This window comes from Rhipicephalus microplus, unplaced genomic scaffold, assembly GCF_043290135.1.
Source record: "Rhipicephalus microplus isolate Deutch F79 unplaced genomic scaffold, USDA_Rmic scaffold_156, whole genome shotgun sequence".
Taxonomy (NCBI): Eukaryota; Metazoa; Arthropoda; class Arachnida; order Ixodida; family Ixodidae; genus Rhipicephalus; species Rhipicephalus microplus.
The window spans coordinates 382,501-385,000 of NW_027464727.1; the positions used below are offsets into that span (position 1 = coordinate 382,501).

The 2,500-nt window shown below is 52.3% G+C and overlaps 1 pseudogene; it reads right to left on the minus strand.

Annotated features, from left to right (window-relative positions):
* Positions 1-2,500, minus strand: part of LOC142791253 (large subunit ribosomal RNA) — an 8,000-nt pseudogene that overhangs the window by 2,230 nt on the left and 3,270 nt on the right.

A 2,500-nucleotide genomic window follows, 5' to 3' on the forward strand; every position in this document is an offset into this window, starting at 1 on the left:
GAGTGATTGTCGGTCGGGTGGCTGCAAAAGCGCACGCTGGATTGCTAGATTGGGCCACCGTCTGGTACCGTCGTAATCTCATGGCCGGAACAACCGTTCTAAAGCATGGCACTCCAAGCCCACCCTCTTCTACTGCAGCGTAGAAGAAGCCAAGCGGCGCATCTAGAGGCAGCGCCAGCCATCTCCTTACCGCAGAACGGACCACTCTATCAATTGTCAACAGTGTTTTCGCCGAAATTGGGCCGAGCACTAGTCGATGGTATAAACGAGGCAAAAGGTAAAACCTAAGCACAACCAGACGCTGCTGAGGTTTCAAGGGCGCCTTAGACACTCTCTCGAGAAGAATGGCCAACTGTCTTCTTACTAGACCCTTCTCAAGGCCCTTGACACCGAAGTGTACACCCAAGTAGCGCCATGTAGACGTGCAGTTCGTCGTTGCCAGACGTTCCCCATTCACAAAGAAGTCAATGTCTGTTCGGATCTTGGACCTCTTCTGCCAACCCGATGGCTCGATGACTAGGGTCGTTGACTTTGCCGCGTTAATCTTAAGTCCTCTGGCACCGAGAAATGAATTCAGACGATCAATTTGCTGCTTGAGGCCCCAGTGGGTAGCTGTGGTCAGGATAATATCGTCCGCAAATGCCATGGCCGATACCTTCATCCCCTCACTGGTAAAGGCCAACTGGGGGTCAAGCTCAGCCAAGAACTCGTCAATGACTAAGTTGAACAGGAGCGGTGAAAGGGGATCACCCTGCCTTACCCCCACTGTAGGATGGACGACCAGCGATTTGCCTCCGAATGTCAGCACTGTTACCGCATTTTGGTAAAAGTCTTCAATGTACGAGATAAAGTCTTCAGAGATCCCTTTTCTGCGTAAGGCTCTCAAGATTGCCGGTAAAACAACCCTATCGAAAGCCTTCGCAATGTCAAGCGAGGCCAGAGACAAGGGTCGCAGTGACTTGCGCGCTTCATCAATGATTGTCGCAAGGAGAAGAATGTTTTCAGCACACCCATCTACTGGCAAAAATGCCCTCTGCTGCAGGTCCAAATCGAGGTCAGCAAGCAGCCTTCGGAAATATATCTTATGAAGCAGTCTAAGGAGCACATGAGATATTGAGATTGGGCGGTGTTGCGAGGCTGTTGAAGCACCAGGAACTTTGGGAATGAAGATCGTTCGTGCTTGGGTGAGAAAGAGTGGAAGTCGCTTCAGCAGCAGGAGCAAGTTAAGTAGAACCTGGAGTATTACTGGCGGAACCTTCCGCAGTTCCCTCGCCGCAAAGCCATCAGGTCCGGCTGCCGAGCTTGATGAGGGCATTGCCGCCTTAATGTCCATTTCTGTGATAAGGAACACAGGATCGATAACCCTGTGCGGGCGTTCGATAGCAGGAGACACTGATGAAGGCACCACTTTCTCCATGATCTCTCTCCATTCTTCTAGAAAAGCTTGGGGATCCTCCACCTTGGAGTCCGCCTCTCCATCCAGAATCTGTCTTGCACACTGTGTCCTGTTCCGTCTGAAGAGTTGTTGTGTCAAGGCGTATTCCCGCTTCTTTTTCTTCCTGCGACTTTCTTGAACAGGTGGAAGAGGTTGGCGACCATGCGGACGCAAGTCCGAAGCGAACACCTCCCTTAGGTAGGCATTAAGAGCTATCGTTATATCCTCCCTGTCGAGGAATCTCTTTGCAAGCTCCCATAGCTTGTATGCTTGGTACGCTCTTGGCGGAGGTTTTGTTGTTAGACCTCTTAGCTCAGCCTCAATCACCTCACGGTGATTTACCTCGGGGATGACCAGGGAGGCGTCCTCAACAGCTTGCTCCCCAATGTCGGCTAGCACCTCCTGAGTGCTTCTTGGGTAGAGTCTGTTCTGTAGGTCTTCCACCAGCCTCTTGTAACCTTCCTGCCTTCTGTGCGATTTAATGCTGTGCAGCGTGCGGTGCGGAAACGCTCTTAGTAGCTGTGCATTGATGTCCCGGACCTTCTGGGATCTTAATTCAACCTCCTTAGTTGCCATCAGGTACTCCTCCTCCTTTTTCCATCTGGGCTTGAGTCTGGCCAGATTCACATCTTCGTTGTATTCTTCAAAATGCCGATGCCGGCGATGCTGGCTCAGGCCAATCTTGCTACCAAAGGTTGCAGTACATTCTGGACATTGGAATGTCGTTGTCATGGTTGATATGTGTCCTGTCATATTCGCGTCAGCCGGGGCGGCATTTTCGGAACAGCCGGTAGCTGCTCCGTTCTCAGAACCTTCCTCTGTGGGCTTGTTGCCCGAACGCTTTGGCATGCTGCTCCTTTGAGTGATTTCTCCGGGGGGCGACCCGCAGAACACAGGTTCACCTCCCTCGTCCTCGTCATCGGACGAACGTAAGTCGGGTGGAAGTACGAACTTCCTCCTGACCCTAGGTCCTACCCCCGTAGACATCCAGACTGACCCCACATGGACACTGTCAGCAGAATCGCGCGCATTCGCCGCATCAGTGCCAAGGGGAGCTGGTTGACC